This window comes from Monodelphis domestica, chromosome 2, assembly GCF_027887165.1.
Source record: "Monodelphis domestica isolate mMonDom1 chromosome 2, mMonDom1.pri, whole genome shotgun sequence".
Lineage (NCBI taxonomy): Eukaryota > Metazoa > Chordata > Mammalia > Didelphimorphia > Didelphidae > Monodelphis > Monodelphis domestica.
In genome coordinates, this window is record NC_077228.1 from 340,606,711 (window position 1) to 340,625,471 (window position 18,761).

Here is an 18,761-nt window from a genome sequence, read left to right on the forward strand (position 1 = left end):
TTGGAGTTGGTAAAAGACTACAAGTGATGTCAAAACCCTGATTTCCTGTTAAACCACTGATTTTTCTACTCAGTCAAGGATTAGGTAGAGGAAGAAGAGCTCTGAACTGATGTTTTGTTTTGTTTTTGAGAAATTATTATAAAAGTTTTGTGTGTAAAGGGGGAAGTTACAATTAAAGTGAGGAGGAGAGTTTAGGTTCTGGATTTCAAAAATGCATTTCATGAGCTGAAAAACACTACAGCTTAGATAGAGAGTTCTCCTGGAATTTAGAATGACCTGAGTTCATGTCCTGATTGCAACATATTTTGACTATATGGTCCTCGACCAGTCTCTTAGAATGAACAGAGGCATCAATTGATGAATTTTTTAAAATATTTATTATTTACTATGATTTCTTCTATCTGTAAAAATGTACCTTAACTACAATTAATAGAATTAATATGTATATATACATAGAATAACAATTAGTATAGCAGATAATATAATTTTACTTTTAAATAGCATTTTTCATTTTGCTATATCTATTTATAAAAAATTTCAATGTCAATTGAGGAAGCTTGATTTTAGTGCACCTGAAAAAATCCCTTACATTATAAATTGCAGGGGAGGTAATGAACTGACTAGTAGAATTTCTCATGGGAAACATAGGTCCAATTCAGGGAAAAGAAAAAAAGAAAAAGTTGGTAATTATCTATGTCAAAGATAACAGGCTGGCTTATTCTCCCATCACATCCCTCAACCCATTAATTGTAAAAGTCTCTGTCTGTCGTCCTGTGACTTGTAGAGGTAGGCAACCTGTCATGCCACTCTAATATTTAGTTATTCTCAAGATTTTGTCTATGGGATGCTAAAAGTTTGTCCCCAAAGTGGTGCCATCCATGTTCACCATCATAGAGATAATCAAGTTTTCACGTCACAATTTATAGAAACTTATCTCTGCATTGCTCTGCTATTGTATAAGCCATTTGACCTGTACCTTTCTACAGACCTCAAGAGGATGTTGTGAGAATCACATCCAATCCAAGAATTCATGGGAAAGGGTTTTATGTTCTATAAAGTGCTATATAAATGTGTGTGGACATTAAAAATTATCTATTTTTACAAAGTGAAATGAGAATGACAGATGAATGGCATAAAAGATATAATACCATATTTTTTATTTCTCTTTCTTATTTTTAGCTGGCTGGGCACCTACCTTTATCCCTGGTGTAGTTATTTTTTCTCCCCTGTATTTCATCAAAATCCTCAGCATTAAAAACTTAGCATAAAGGCCAGATAAGTAAATTCTGTCCATTGCTGCTTCCAAAGTATTCAATTTCAGGAACATGCTGTTTAAAACAAGCCCTAAGTGCTTAGAAACCTCTATGGTGGTGCTCCAAAAATATAAGCAATCTACTCCCTTCCATTATTGTAGAATGGGACCACAGCATCCTCTATAATTAGAAATAACTGAATAGCTTAAGGATATAGATCATATATATTAGAAATTCTGGGCAGTGGGGGAACATGAAATCATCACAGGCAAAAATATTTAATGCTGTAAGCCAAAATCCAAGTAGCAAACTACCCAGAAAAGAAGTGAGATCATGTATCTGCTACTCCAATTATTTTTCTATCTGCCAGTGAATGCTTCTGGGAAGAGGAGAATGTGTATGACAGAAAGAGAGAGAGAAAGTGTATATTTATTCCAGCAGCAAAACTGGTTGGAAAACATTAATACATATTAATAAAAAATGTGAAGACAACATCTGTTTGATCCTTAGATAAACTGTGGACAGTTTTTGCTATTTAAGCCACTGAGAGTGATATGTATAGAGTAGACAAAAATATGGCCAGGAAAGAAAAGTAGGCTAAGGAAGCTTACATTTTTAAAGTAATTTTCTCCATAATTTCTACAAGAGCAATAAACTCTCTAATCTGGCATGGCTAGAGAAAGGAGCATTCTGGTAATAAAGTGATTATTATTTCTAATAATAATAATGGACAGTGATGTAGCACTTTTAGATTTCCAAAACAGTTGACATAGTTTATCTCATTTAATTGAAGTATCAGAGGTATCATATAGAGTCAGATATTTTCAAAAAAATTAAATACAAAAAAAAATATGACCTTTACAATGACATTAAAAAGAAACATGGTGGAATGGATTGAGGACTGGTCTTGTAGTCAGGAAGACCTGAGTTCAAGTCCTGCTTCTTTAAGAATACTGGTTCTGTGATCAAGGCAAAGCATTTGCCTCCCCCCACCCCACAGACAACTCTCTAAGACTGAGTTACTGAGAGTTTCCAATCTACATTAATGGAATGAATATCTTTACTGGGAGTTCTCAATAAAAATAGACATTTAGACCAAGCAACCAAATACATTAAAACTATATACTAGAGTCTGCTGGGTAGCACAATAGCTACAGCACCAGACCTGAAATCAAGAGGACTTGGGACCCCAAATACTTCCTAGCTGTATGACAAGTCACTTAACCCTAATTGCCTAGTTCTTGCCATTCTTCTCTCTTTAAGACAGAAGAAAAGGGTTAAAAATTACTAAAAATCATTAGGTTTCCCTTTGATAAATTAGTTGACATTCTGAAATCTGGAAGTTATGTTCTTTCTTTTTCTTCTTCTTTTTTCCATCTGGACTTGTAATTTTAATATGGTAATAAAACTGTCTCTACCAATGAAGATAATCAAGTGTTTCATTGTTGCTTAGTCATTTTTCAGTTGTGTCCAACTCTTCATGATCCCATTTGAGTTTTTCTTGGTGGGGATACTGGAGTGTTTTGCCATTTCCATTTTATAGCTCATTGTACAAGTGAGGAAACTAAGGCCAACAGGGAGAAGTGACTTGCCCAGGATCTCACAGCTAGTGTCTAAAGCCACATTTGAATTCAAAAAGAGGATTCTTCCTTACTCCAGTCCCATTATTCTTTCTATTGTGGCCCATTCTGTCCACCTAGCTGCCCCTGCTCTATGACTTATTATATATATAGCATATTTATTATTAATAGAGAGAATTTCCAGACACTTAAAGGTTAAGTCACTGGCCCAAGGCCATGTTCACAACCAGTGCATGTGAAAGACAGGATTTGAACCCAGATCTTGCTGACTACTTCTGAGACTGATTTTTACAACAAGACACCTCTCCAGGGTCATCATTTTAAGCATCAATCATCATTGCGTTATAATTGTGTGGATGCGTCAGCTAATAGAAAGTTCTGGTTTGTATCATAGATGCATACTTAAAATGAGACTCACTTTCACCTGGAGCTGTTTATCTCCTGATATAGACCTTCCTATAGTTTAAGTTTTGTTCATGACAAGGTTTGGATTCCTTGCCACGTCTATCTAAATCCAACCCAAAATGGATTCTAATCTAATTCCCCTAGACGCCTTGGTCTTCAACCACATCCTCTGCAGCTGTTGCTCTTATTAGGCGTGGAAGCAATTGAAAACAAATTGTCTCAGCAGTAAAGGTGATCCCCAACTAAGAAACAGGTGAGTAGAGGCAAAGAATACCAAACTTGGGCATCCTAAATAAAGGTGTGTGATGATTACTCAAAAACAAGTCACAGAAAGGAAGACCCTGCTCTATGCTAGGCATTTATACAATAAATATCATATCATTTGAGAGGCACAACAACCCCACAATGTAGGTAAAATTATTCATTCCATTTTTACAGATGAGGAAACTGAGGCAAACAGAATTTAAATGGCTCACTCCAGGTCATACAGCTAGTAAGTATACAAAGTCAGATTTGAACTCTAATTTTCCTGAATCCAGACCCATTTCTCTAACCACAGTGCCATCAGCTACTTCTTATTCTGAACTATTGAAACTACTTAAAACAGTTGACTTTCAAGTGTTCATCAAACTGCCCATCCATAATTTTTCCTGACACTATCTTAACACTGTTTTCTCCGAGAGATGCCCTGTGGTCATGTATTCTCTATTACCCATATTTAATATCTATTTGTTATTTCTCCTCACCAGGCATTAATCAGGAAGGGAACAGGTAAGATTCATTTCTCTGACTGACAAAATGTCTGAGCTGCAACAAGCCCCAACCTGTCTCAGGAAGGGGAGAGTCCAGGAAAGTGAGAGTCCAGGAAAATGAATCTGAAGTGCCAAATGAGACATTTTTTTACATGACTAATTCAAGAATGTTTTTTTCTTGATGAGACATGCCCTTAACAAGGATTTTTTGTTTTCTTTCTTCTCATTTGGGATGAGAGGGAAGAAAGGTGGAAGGAAAAGAAGACAAATCTTTTTTTGAAAAATGAATTTTAATTCAAAAATTAAGTGCTGTAGCCACCAGTAGTGAGAGTAGACTCCAGTAAAGTCAAACCATGGTCTGTCCAGAACCAATCACATAGCATCCCTGCCAAACTTCTTTCCAACCCTGCCTCTGCTGTACTTGGTAATAATTGCCTGTTCTTGACAAACCCACTGAAGCAAATTTCCCTGAGAATCTGGGCTAGATGGTTGCATATTTACCTGTGATTTATTATCCTATAGAAAACTCTATCTAAGCTTCCGTGAAGTCAACTAAGTCATTGTACTAAGATCATTACTAACCATTGTTCATGTAAAAAGATCACCTGATCCTTTAGCTTATGTAACATTGCCCTATATAACATTAGCTGTGATCAATAAATTGGCCACTTGCTTGCCATCAGCTCTCCTGAGTCTGCCTTCATTCTTACCCTTCGAGACATCCAGCCAGATGGTCCCCAGTGGTCTCTGACAAAGTGCCACTTAATGAATACTTGTTAATTAATCATTCTAATCAGAATGGCTTTGAACTTAAAAAGATGGAAAAGGATCTCCCCATCTCCCCAGTTAGATGCCATAGAACACATTTATAAAAACAAAATAAGAATAGCAGCTGAGTCACCCAGAATTTTATTTGGGGTGATTAATGATGGTTACTGACAAAAGAGAGAAGGCAGAGTAGCCCAACTCTTAATTTGATTCTATTTTCTTTGAAAAAGTGAATGACCTTTACACTGTCAATGATAAAAAAAAAAAGTGAATAATAGGGAATTGATACCCAAGATAAGGAAGGAAAGACAGACAGACAGAGAGAAGCTATGTGGTGTAATGGATAGGATGCCAAGCTTAGAAAAAGGAAAACTCATCTTCCTCTGTACAAATCTGGCCTCAGACACTTCCTAGCTGTGTGATTCTGGGCAAATCACATGTTGACCTCAGTTTCCTAATCTGTAAAATGATCTAGAGGAAGAAATGGCAAACTACTCCAATATGTCTGCCAAGAAAAGCCCAAAACAGAGTTAGGAAGAGTTGGACATGACTGAAATGACTAACAACAGTAAGGGAGAAGAATCTAGTTTCACTCAATGAATTTAAGTTCCTTAGCTCGGATAAACTATATTTCTCAATTCCTGAAATAACTGACATATTTGAGGCACTCTGTTCATTTTTATCAGTAACTTGGATAGAACACAGATAAAGCTCATCAAACTTGCAAGTGATATGAAGTTCAGAGGAATAGGTTACAAATGATATTTTAGAGTCAAGAAACAAAATGATACTGACAGACTGGGGCACCAGGCTAAATCTAGAGATGGAATTGAATAGGAATGAATGTAAAGAATTGTGCTTGACTTCCGGTCAAGATGGCGGCTTAGAGAAAGCTAAAGTCCAGATCTCCTGAAACCCTTCCTTACCGATCTCAAACCGAATGCTCCTAGGGCACCAAAAATCAAAATGATCAACAGCATAGACCCCGGGAGTCCTCCTCCTGGACCTGGACCTGAATCAAAAGGTACGCCCCCCCCCAAAAGCCAGAACCCGAGACCACTCGGACCTAAGGGGTAGGCAGAAGGAAGGTCCTAGGACCCATCCCCCCCAATCCAGAGCGCCAAGTCCGAGTCCGAGGCAGCAGAGGCAACCTCAGAGCCCCATGAACTGCTATTCTGAAGGCCGCTTCCTGAAAACAACCTAACCCAGTCGAGGGGGCACCCAGACAGCAGGGAAACAGAGAGAGATGGGGGAGCTCATAACCCCCTGGGAGGAGCACTCCGGGAAGCTGCGGCCCCTCCCCCTCAGAGAGCAAGGTCTTCTGAAACAACAGCAACCCTCAGGACTGGCAAAAGGGCCTCGGGAGCCGGCTATTCTGAAGGCCACATCCTGAAAACAGCCTGACCCAGTCGAGGGGGCACCCAGACAGCAGGGAAACAGAGAGAGAGGGGGGAGCTTGTAACCCCCTGGCTGGATCCCTCCATCCCGGTGAGTCTCAGTTCCCTGCCTCAGGGCACACTTAATTCAACCCAGGGAAAGCTAATCTTCTTATCAGGAGCCCTGGGAGCTCTGGGAAGCCACGGCCCCTCCCCCTCAGAGAACAGGGTCTTCTGAAACAACAGTAACCCTCAGGGCAGGCAAAAGGACCCCAGGGCTGGCTATTCTGAAGGCCTCACCCTGAAAACAACCTGACCCAGTGGAGGGGGCACCCAGACAGCAAGGAAACAGAGAGATGGGAGGAGTTTATAACCTCCCTGGCTAGATCCCTCCATCCAAGTCTCAGGTCCCTGCCTCAGGGCACACTCAAGTCAACCCAGGGAAAGCTAATCTTTTTATCAGGAGCCCTGGGAGCTCCAGGAAGCTGCGGCCCCTCCCCCTCAGAGAGCAGGGTCTTCTGAAACAACAGCAACCCTCAGGACTGGCAAAAGGGCCTCGGGAGCCGGCTATTCTGAAGGCCACATCCTGAAAACAACCTAACCCAGTCGAGGGAGCACCCAGACAGCAGGGAAATAGAGAGAGAGGGGGGAGCTTGTAACCCCCAGACTGGATCCTTCTATCGGAGTCTCACAAAAAAAGTCACAGCTTCAAGGCATACTAAATTCAACCCAGGGAAAGCTAATCTCATTAGGAGCCCTCAGAGCTCCGGGAAGCTGCGGCCCCTCCCCCCTCAGAGAGCAGGCTCATCTGGCCGGCTAAGGCACAGGAACAAGGGCCAAGCTAGGCTTAGAGCGTGGAAGTAAGGCAATGGAGAAGCATCAGAAGGGAGCCAAGGAGAGGAGGGCAGTAACAGGTACACACCAACAACTCCTGGCTTCCTGGGAAGACAGAACAACAACTGCATAGAATGGACAATCTGCCTAGGGCTAAAACCTCTGAACACCAGACAGAGACAAGAAAAGCTAAACCCCCCCCCCCCCCACTCAGATAGAGATGGCAAACTCCACAGAAGCACAAAAGTCCCAAAATTAAAAAAAAAAAAAACAAGAAGAAGGGGGCGACTTTGGACACATTTTATGGAGGAAAAATACAAAACACAGAGGAAATAGAAGAGGAAACACAAGCAAATGCTCCAAAACCTTCCAAAGGAAATGGAAACTCTCCACAAACCCATGAAGAATTTGAATCTGAAATGATCAAAAAGATGGAAGCCTTCTGGGAGAAAAAGTGGGAAATAATGCAAAAGAAATTCACGCATCTACAAAACCAGTTTGACCAAACTATAAAAGAAAACCAGGCTTTAAAGCAAGAACTAATAAAGCAAAGCCAAAACACCAAGAAATTAGAAGAGAACATAAAATATCTCACTAAGAAAGTGACAGATTTGGAAAATAGAGGGAGAAGAGATAATTTAAGAATTATTGGACTTCCAGAAAAGACAGAAATAAACAGAAAACTCGACATCGTAATACAAGAGATAATCAAAGAAAATTGCCCAGAGATTCTAGAACAAGGGGGCAATACAGCCACTGACAGAGCTCACAGAACACCTTCTACACTAAACCCCCAAAAGACAACTCCCAGGAATGTAATTGCCAAATTCCAAAACTCTCAAACAAAAGAAAAAATCCTGCAAGAAGCCAGAAAAAGACAATTTATATATAAAGGAATGCCAATCAGGGTCACACAAGACCTTGCAAGTTCTACTCTAAATGATCGTAAGGCATGGAACATGATCTTCAGAAAGGCAAGACAGCTGGGTCTTCAACCAAGAATAAGCTATCCAGCAAAACTGACTATATGCTTCCAAGGGAAAGTATGGGCATTCAACAAAATAGAAGATTTCCAACTTTTTGCAATGAAAAGACCAGAGCTCTGTAGAAAGTTTGATATTGAAAATCAAAGAGCATGGCATACCTGAAAAGATAAATATGAAGGAAAGGGAAAAGGAGAAAAATGTTATCTTCTTCTTTTACTCAAACTCTCTTCTATAAGGACTACATTTATATCAATCTATGTATACTAACATGTGGGGAAAATGTAATGTGTAAATAGGGGGAAAAGAAAGACCAAATAGAATAATCATTCTCACATAAAGATTCACATGGGAAGGGGAGGGGAAGAAAACTCCTATAAGAAGGAGAGGAAGAGAGCTTTTACTTAAACCTTACTCTCAGGGAAATCAGCTCTCAGAGGGAAAAACATCCAGATCCATTGGGATCTTGAATTCTATCTTACCCAACAAGGGTAGGGAGAAGGGAAAACCAGGGGGGGGAGAGGGAAAACAAAAGGGGAGGGAAAGAGAGGGGGGAAGGGGAGGGAACAAAAAGGGAGGGACTAAAAAGGGAAACATATCAAGGGAGTGGACAAGGGGGGACCAATTTAAAGTAAATCACTGGACTAAAAGGTAGAGCCGAAGAAGAAAAGGTTAGAACAAGGGAAGGATATCAAAATGCCAGGGAGTCCACAAATGACAGTCATAACTTTGAATGTGAATGGGATGAACTCACCCATAAAACGTAGATGAATAGCAGAATGGATTAGAATCCAAAACCCTACCATATGTTGTCTTCAAGAAACACACATGAGGCGGGTTGACACCCACAAGGTCAGAATTAAAGGATGGAGTAAGACCTTCTGGGCCTCAAGTGACAGAAAGAAGGCAGGAGTGGTAATCATGATATCTGATAAAGCCAAAGCAAAAATAGACCTGATCAAAAGGGATAGGGAAGGTAATTATATTTTGTTAAAAGGGACTTTAGACAATGAGGAAATATCACTAATCAACATGTATACACCAAATAATATAGCACCCAAATTTCTAATGGAGAAACTAGGAGAATTGAAGGAAGAAATAAACAGTAAAACCATATTAGTGGCAGGCTTAAACCAACCATTATCAAATTTAGATGAATCAAACCAAAAAATAAATAAGAAAGAGGTGAAAGAAGTGAATGAAATCTTAGAAAAATTAGAATTAATAGACATATGGAGAAAAATAAATAGGGATAACAAGGAATACACCTTCTTCTCAACACCACATGGCACATTCACAAAAATTGACCATACATTAGGTCACAGAAACATAGCACACAAATGCAGAAAAGCAGAAATAAATGCAGCCTTCTCAGACCACAAGGCAATAAAAATAATGATCAGTAAAGGTACATGGAAAACCAAATCAAAAACTAATTGGAAATTAAACAATATGATACTCCAAAATTGTTTAGTTAGAGAAGAAATCATAGAAACAATTAATAATTTTATCGAGGAAAATGACAATGGCGAGACATCCTTTCAAACCTTTTGGGATGCAGCCAAAGAGGTAATCAGAGGTAAATTCATATCCCTGAGTGAATATATCAACAAACTAGGGAGAGCAGAGATCAATCAATTGGAAATGCAATTAAAAAAACTCTAAAGCAATCAAATTAAAACCCCCCAGCAGAAAACCAAACTAGAAATCCTAAAAATTAAGGGAGAAATTAATAAAATCAAAAGTGATAAAACTATTGATTTAATAAATAAGACAAGAAGCTGGTACTTTGAAAAAACAAACAAAATAGACAAAGTACTGGTCAATCTAATTAAAAAAAGGAAGAAAAGCAAATTAACAGCATCAAAGATGAAAAGGGGGACAGCACCTCCGATGAAGAGGAAATTAAGGCAATCATTAGAAATTACTTTGCCCAATTATATGGCAATAAATACACCAATCTAGGTGATATGGATGAATATATACAAAAATACAAACTGCCTAGACTAACAGAAGAGGAAATAGAATTCTTAAATAATCCCATATCAGAAAATGAAATCCAACAAGCCATCAAAGAACTTCCTAAGAAAAAATCCTCAAGGCCTGATGGATTCACCAGTGAATTCTATCCAACATTCAGAGAACAGTTAATCCCAATACTATACAAACTATTTGACATAATAAGCAAAGACGGAGTTCTGCCAAACTCCTTTTATGACACAAACATGGTACTGATTCCAAAACCAGGCAGGTCAAAAACAGAGAAAGAAAAGTATAGACCAATCTCTCTAATAAATATAGATACAAAAATCTTAAATAGGATACTAGCAAAAAGACTCCAGCAAGTGATCAGAAGGATCATCCATCATGATCAAGTAGGATTTATACCAGGAATGTAGGGCTGGATCAATATTAGGAAAACCATCCACATAATTGACCACATCAAGAAGCAAACCAACAAGAATCACATGGTTATCTCAATAGATGCAGAAAAAGCCTTTGATAAAATACAACACCCATTCCTATTAAAAACACTAGAAAGCATAGGAATAGAAGGGTCATTCCTAAAAATAATAAACAGTATATATCTAAAACCATCAGCTAATATCATCTGCAATAGGGATAAACTAGACACATTCCCAATAAGATCAGGAGTGAAACAAGGATGCCCATTATCACCTATAGTATTTGACATTGTACTAGAAACACTAGCAATAGCAATTAGAGAAGAAAAAGAAATTGAAGGCATCAAAATAGGCAAGGAGGAGACCAAGTTATCACTCTTTGCAGATGACATGATGGTCTACTTATAGAACCCTAGAGATTTAACCAAAAAGCTAATTGAAATAATCAACAACTTTAGCAAAGTTGCAGGATACAAAATAAACCCACATAAGTCATCAGCTTTTCTATATATCTCCAACACAGCTCAGCAGCAAAAACTAGAAAAAGAAATCCCATTCAAAATCACCTTAGACAAAATAAAATACCTAGGAATCTATCTCCCGAGACAAACACAAGTACTATATGAACACAACTACAAAACACTCTCCACACAACTAAAACTAGACTTGAACAATTGGAAAAATATTAACTGCTCATGGATAGGACGAGCCAATATAATAAAAATGACCATCCTACCCAAACTTATTTATCTATTTACTGCCATACCCATTGAACTACCAAAATATTTCTTTAATGATTTAGAAAAAACCATAAGAAAATTCATTTGGAACAACAAAAGATCAAGGATATCCAGGGAAATAATGAAAAAAAAAAACACATGTGATGGGGGCTTTGCAGTCCCAGACCTCAAACTATATTACAAAGCAGCAGTCATCAAAACAATTTGGTACTGGCTAAGAAACAGAAAGCAAGATCAGTGGAATAGACTGGGAGAAAGAGACCTCAGCAAGACAGTATACGATAAACCCAAAGATCCCAGCTTTTGGGACAAAAATCCACTATTCGATAAAAACTGCTGGGAAAATTGGAAGACAGTATGGGAGAGATTAGGAATAGATCAACACCTCATACCCTACACCAAGATAAATTCAAAATTGGTGAATGACTTAAACATAAAGAAGGAAACCATAAGTAAATTGGGTAAACACTGAATAGTATACATGTCAGACCTTTGGGAGGGGAAAGACTTTAAAACCAAGCAAGACATAGAATCACAAAATGTAAAATAAGTAATTTTGACTACATCAAATTAAAAAGCTTTTGTACAAACAAAACCAATATAACTAAAATCAGAAGGGAAACAACAAATTGGGGAAAAATCTTCACAGTAACTTCTGACAAAGGTTTAATTACTCAAATTTATAAAGAGCTAAATCAATTGCACAAAAAATCAAGCCATTCTCCAATTGATAAATGGGCAAGGGACATGGATAGGCAGTTCTCAGATAAAGAAATCAAAACTATTAATAAGCACATGAAGAAGTGCTCTACATCTCTTATAATCAGAGAGATGCAAATCAAAACAACTCTGAGGTATCACCTCACACCTAGCAGATTGGCTAACATGATAGCAAAGGAAAGTAATGAATGCTGGAGGGGATATGGAGAAGTACGGACATTAATTCATTGCTGGTGGAGTTGTGAACTGATCCAACCATTCTGGAGGGCAATTTGGAACTTTGCCCAAAGGGCGACAAAAGAATATCTACCCTTTGATCCAGCCATAGCACTGCTGGGTCTGTACCCCGAAGAGATAATGGACAAAAAGACTTGTACAAAAATATTCATAGCTGCACTCTTTGTGGTGGCCAAAAATTGGAAAACGAGGGGATGCCCATCAATTGGGGAATGGCTGAGCAAATTGTGGTATATGTTGGTGATGGAATACTATTGTGCTCAAAGGAATTATACAGTGGAGGAATTCCATGGGGATTGGAACAACCTCCAGGAAGTGATGCAGAGCGAAAGGAGCAGAACCAGGAGAACATTGTACACAGAGACTAATACACTGTGGTATAATCGAACGTAATGGACTTCTCCATTAATGGCGGTGTAATGTCCCGGAACAATCTGCAGGGATCTAGGAGAAAAAACACTATTCATAAGCAAAGGATAAACTATGGGAGTGGAAACACCGAGGAAAAGCAAGTGCCTGACTACAGTGGTTAAGGGGACAGAGGAGAGACTCTAAATGAAACTCTAATGCAAATATTGACAACATAGAAATGTGTTCGAATCAAGGACACATGTGACACCCAGTGGAATCACGCGTCGGCTATGGGGGATGGGGGGAGGAAAAGACAATGATCTTTGTCTTTAATGAATAATGCTTAGAAATGATCAATTAAAATATTATTTTTAAAAAAAGAATTGTGCTTGAGTACAAAAAAAAATTTTTTACTAGAATTATGTAGGATAATAATGGATAGATTGCATTTGTTCTGAAAAAATATCTCACTGTTTTAGTGGCTACTGAAAGCTCAATATAAATCTGTAAAACCAAAAAAAAAAAAACTAATGGAATTGGGCTTTGGTAAAAAGGGCCCAACTTTCAGAAACAAGGAGGTACTCTGTCTTTGTCAGAGATCTTCTGGATTTTTGTGTTCAATTCTGTTCACTACAATTTAATGATATGAATAAGCTACAGTGTCCAGAGGAGAGTAAGCAGGTGAGTGGTCTTGATTCCATGGTATACAAGGACCAGGCGAAGGAACAGGGCATATTTGCTCTGGAAAAAATTAAAGGGATGGGAAAGCTGTCTCAAAGTAAGTGAGTGCCTCATAGAAGAGGGATTACATTTGTTCTGTTCAGTCAAAGATAGCAGAACCCGAAGGAATGTATAGAAAATATGCAGAGTTGCACAAAAAGTTACAATTTAGGTCTGGTGTCAGGGATAAAAACACTTTCTAATAATTCAAACTGATTAGTTAGTTGTTGTCCTTCCTACTCAAAGAGGACCAAACTTAATATTACTTTGTTAGGGTCAATGTACAATGTCTCTGAATAATCAGACAAGCCTGGAGGATCTGCCACTGGTCAGGAACAAATAATCCCCACAAATATTTGGGATAGAAATACGTTTGTGCATCTCGTGTTTCTTTTAAACTACTGTAATTGCTCATCAATCACAATTGATACCAAAGTTCTTCAGAGATATTTAAGAATATCTTATATATTGCTTCTGATCTTGTGTGATTGCTTGCTTTATATGATTTCTCTATAAAATGATGAATGTACATTTGCCTAAAAATCTATTTTACAGAGAAAAATTCAAACTACCCAAGAGTAGAAAGAACTTCTTCAGGAGGTGGTGGGTTTTCCCACCTTGGAAATTCTTAAGCAAATTCAACAATCACTTCCAGCTCACAAGTTCTTTGATGCTGTGACTTTTGATTTTAAGTAGAGGAATTTGAACTTAATCTCAAGCGAAAGTAAGGGGCGAAAATTGGAGTTTATTGAACAGGGGACATTTTGTTTTCTGATAGAACAATCATTTTGGCAGTTACAAAGAAAAGGGTGAAACTTGAGACAAGATCAATTAGGAGTCTACTATGACTGTCCAGAGGGTCTGAGATAGGGTGGTGGCCACATAATTGTCCACAGACCCAAGAACCTGCTTGGATATGTGAGGTAAGGGTGAAGGAAGAGTGCACAACCAATCTTCTGACTAATGATTCCCATTTCTCTATTGTCCAATAGATTCTGTTTTAGAATCAATAGAATGTGTTCCAAGGCAGAAGAGCAGCAAGGGCTAAGAATTTGGGGTTAAGTGACCTGCCCAGGTTAACAACTCCCCTTCTTTATTCTCCAAGCCACACTTTTAACTACAGGGTTTCATTTTACTAAAATGTTTTTAATGTTTTGTTTTTTGTTTTTAAAAATGTTTGCCTTCCCCAGTCATTCAGCTGCAGTTTTATATTTCCTATATACATCAATAGTACAGCCCATAAAGTGGTGAGCCTAGAGTCTTCATGACCTCTACTATTTCCTCCTTGTATGACTAAGAGCAAGCCATACAACTTCTAGGACCCTATTTCCTGATCAGTAAAATAAGAATAATAGTAGCTCTAGTGCTTATCTCAGGGTTTTTGTAAATTTTATGTGAGTCTTCTATGTATACAATATATGTAAATATATATATATAATATATGTACCTAAAGAACTTTGAAAACTTTGAAATCCTTTTTTTAAATTTTATTTATAATATTTTCCACAGTTACATAATTCATAATCCCTGACTCCCCTGCTCTTTCCTCCCCTCTCCCAAAGCTGACAAGCAGTTCCACTGGGTTATACAAGTATCATTGTTCAAAATCTATTTCTATGTTATTCATATTTGCAGTAGAGTGATCTTTTAAAGCCAAAACCCTAATCACATCCCTATCACATTACATGATTGATCATATATTTTTCTAATGCATTTCTCATTCCACAGTTCTTTCTCTGGATGTGGATAACATTCTTTCTCACGCAAACTTTGAAATCCTGTATAAATATAGTTATATAAACAAATAAAATCACAAATTCAGTCTTGTCTCCATACTCCCAGTGAGTTCATTTTACATTTTCACTCTTTCCTTTTTGTAAATAAAAGATGCTAAAAGTCATTTTGACTTAAGCTATAATATTTTAAAATTGGTGTCCACAATATTATTTTATAACTCTCTTATTTAGTCATAAACACCTAAATTTAAATCTTACAGGGTTACTTTTAAGATTTGTGATTTCTTTCCAATAATCCTATGATATGGGCAGGGAAGATCTTATTATCCTTATGTTACAAATGAGGGAACTGAGGCTCAGACCTGTCTAGGATGCCATAGCCAGTAAGCCTTAGTTCTGAGATTCTAATCCACAACTCTGGAATTTATACATTAAAAGAATCTTCTTTCCTTTGACCTCTCCTTCTGATTCGATGGTTCCTTCCAGAATCAGTATTTTAATAGGGTATCTAGGGCCACCATGTCTCATTCTTCCCCAGGCTGAACTCTTTTTGTAAAATTTTGTTTATTTGCTATATTAAAGTTCTCAGATATCTCCTCCTTTCCCTCTTGAACTAGAGAAGATATCATTTGACAAATATATATATATACAAATTTATACATATGTCTTGCTTATTTTTATTTATGTTTTTCTCTACAAATGGACATAGAAAAGTAATTCTTCAAACAATATTTCTGTCTATATATATAATTTTCTCTTGGATCTGCTTGTATTGCTCTTCATAATTTTTGTAAGTCTTTCCATTTTTTTAATTAACCTGCTCATCATTTCTTATGATAGAACATTTCATATTCTGTAAGCATCAGTAGAATTCCATCACAAACATTTGCCATAATTTATATAGCCATTCCCCAATGTATAGGCATCCCTCAGTTTCTAGTTATTTTTCAACATAATGAGAGCTGCTATAAATATTTTAGAACAAATAGGATCTTTTCCTTTTACCCAGATTACCTTAGGAAATTAATAATATCCACAGTTTCATTACTTTTTGAGTATCATTCCATATTACTCTCATAAATAGATTAATCAGTTCACAGTCCCACCAACAATGTATGTGTTCCCATTTTCCCACATCTCCTCCATGAGTTGTCATTTATTTAGCCTTTTATCATTTTCTCTATTTTGCTACTCAGCTGGTTCCTTTGCCCTCCTCCTAGCTTTCCCACTCATAGAATGTTACCTCTTTGAGAGAAGGGACTGTCTTTCTGGTTGGATTTGTATTAATTGTGGTTAGTACAATTCATGGTACACAGTAAGTACCTTAAAAATATCTGTTGACTGAAATTTCTCCTACTTCTAAGCTCAGTAGTTTTTCTTTTCTTTTTTACCTTATTGTACAATACTGCCCCACAATTTCCTCGTCATGCTCATCATTGGGGGCCAGTGGTTCAGAGACAGTGGGAACCTATCCAACTGAAGCACATCTTATTACCTTCAAGATTCTATTTTTAGTCAGCACTTTTGCTCTGTGGGAGAAAGGCAGTTCTTAACCCAGTTGCTTTCAAATTGCCTACTTCAGAGCAAAAGGAAGAGTAAATGAATATTTAAAACTGTGTTCAGGGGCACCTAGGAAGCATAGTAGATAGAGTGCTAGACCTGGAGATGGGAAGCCTTGGGTTCAAATTTTCCCTCAGATACTTCCTATCTTTGAGCCAGTCATTTAATCCCAATTGCCTATTTCTTACCATTCTTCTGCCTTTGAAAACAATACTTAGTATAGATATTAAGTAAAAAAAAAAACCTATGTTTAGTTAAGTGATCTAGAAAAAATTATTTCAGATGTCTAGATCTATTTCTTTTACATTTAAAAGTGGAGGGTTTGACTAAATGGCCTCTAAAATCCTTTCCAGATATGACTTGCTATATTTATTTTTCAAAATTTTAATAGTTTTATATACATTCCTATAAATATATATCTCTACTTAACTATACCTAGATGACAGTTTTCATTAGCCTTGATATGTATGATATGAAATGTATAACAAGGGAATTCAGTAGCTCTTAGGATTGGTAGTAAATTGTACTTCAGTTTCTAGGTTTTTCAGTTCAAGTCCAGGCATTTTCAGTAGTGATTAGAAATCATTACCACTTAAATGACAGCAATAGAATGCTATTGTGTTAGAAGAAATAAGCAAGATGCTTTTGAAAAAAATTTAGAAGGACTTTAATGAACTGATGCAAAATGAAACGAGCAGAACCACTGTACATAGTAACAGCAATAATTTAATGAACAACTGAATGATCTAACTATTCTGAACAATTCAGTGAACCAAGACAATTTCAAAGACTAATAATGAAAAGTTCCATCTGCTTCTAAAGAAATACACTATATTTAAATTTTTATTTGAGATCATTTCCACAAAATAATATCAAAAAGTTTTACATGAATGTGCATGTAAAGTCTATATCAGATTGTTTACTGTCTCAGGGGAGTTGGCCCCCACATACTGTGCTGAGAGATTTGCTGACAAAGCTCCAAGGAGGAAGGCTGACAGAAAAACCCAAACCCACAAAAAAAAAATGAGAGGAACAAGAGCTCAGACAACTGGAGGGGGTAAAGAAGGGGGAAATGTGAGCAAACAACAGAAAAAGGAAAAAGAAATTACAATCAACAGCTTCTATACAGGTAATGAACAAATGGAACAAAGAAGGAGGGAACACCAAGCAAAAAAACAGAAACCTCAGTGAATTGGATACAGGCTTTGGAAGAACTCAAAATACAATTCAAAACACAATTAAGAGAGGCTGAAAACAACTGGGAAAAGAACTTAAAAAGTAAGATAAGTCATCTGGAAACAGAAAACAGTGTCTTGAAAGCCAAAATCAATCAGCTTGAAAATGAGGCAAAGGAAATGAAAGCTCAGAAGGAGAAGGATGACCATAAAGCCAGGTATGAAATTCAATCTTTAAAATCCAGAATATAACAACTAGAAGCAAGTGACTTCACAAGGCAGCAGTACACTATAAAACAAAATCAAAAGAATGAAAAAATTCAGGGAAGGGAGTTGGGTGGGAGGAAGGGAAAGAATTTGTAATGCAAAAAATTTAAATAATACTAAAAATTATTTTTTATTTTTTTTGAAATGCCAAATAATTTATTCTTACTTTTGAGAGGAAAGAGCTACAGGGACATTGTACACTGATTATCCTTAATCTTTATGCAGTCTTTATGGAAGATTAATGCCTTAGAGTATCAATGTGGGATTCAGCAGCTTTCTCCTAGGGTTTGCTTGTCAAACATGCACTTTCTAGTCTTAAAAGATGGCAAAAAGAAGGTGCTTTAAGTTCCATAAATATGACCCATTAGATATTTAATGATGGTCACTTCATTGTCTATCAGAGACCTCAAAAAGTGACAGAGATGATGCATATCAGCTTTCTGCACTGCCATTCATTGTAAGTCCAACATGGACTCCTTAAGAAATTCCATAGAAATAATAAATTTCCAGACACAAGTCCAGGGAATCAAGGGAATCTGCCCATCCATTCACCTCTGGTTTGTTGATGTTATTGAGAAAGGGACAGGGATAAAATTGTGAGTAGGGCATGACTATATATATATATATAAATATATATATATATATATATTTTTTTTTTTAAAGTAAGAAATCATTACCACAAAATCTGGCCACAAACACTTCCTAGCTTTGTGACCACCTTTTCCTAACCCTTACCACTCTTCTGTTTTGGAACCAATAAATAGTATTGATTCTAAGATGGAAAGTGAGGATTTTAAACAAATAAAAAGAAATTATTACCATCTGTGACTTGAATTGATGACCCAACCTTGGAGACAGGTGATTTGCAGAGCTAAGTAGAACAGTTTATGAGTCATATG